Source organism: Alligator sinensis, unplaced genomic scaffold (genome assembly GCF_000455745.1).
Source record: "Alligator sinensis unplaced genomic scaffold, ASM45574v1 scaffold859_1, whole genome shotgun sequence".
Lineage (NCBI taxonomy): Eukaryota > Metazoa > Chordata > Crocodylia > Alligatoridae > Alligator > Alligator sinensis.
The window spans coordinates 478,135-478,406 of record NW_005842656.1 but is presented as its reverse complement, the minus strand read 5'-3'; the positions used below and the strand labels follow the sequence as shown (position 1 = coordinate 478,406).

Genomic DNA, 272 nt, shown 5'->3' with positions numbered 1-272 from the left:
GTCCCCAGTGGCAACGCCTGCCGCAGAAACCGGCTTTTCAGGGACCTGGCACCGGCCCCGGCGCTCGGCCTTTCTCCCGCGCACAAAACGGAGGAAACAATCCCGGAGCCGCCGGCCCCGCTCCCCCGCCGCCCTGCACCTGGACGGGAAGGCGGGCCGTCCTGGGGGGAGCCGCGAGACGCGCCCCCGAGCCCCGCAGACATGCAGCATCCGCATCAATCGCGAGACCCCAAATGATGGCACTAGCGTCTTGGGGCCCGGCTGTCCTCTGC

General features: G+C 71.0%; 1 protein-coding gene across 1 annotated transcript in view; it reads right to left on the bottom strand.

Annotated features, from left to right (window-relative positions):
* The window catches only part of SLIT1 (slit guidance ligand 1), a 40,570-nt gene that overhangs the window by 36,847 nt on the left and 3,451 nt on the right, over positions 1-272 (bottom strand).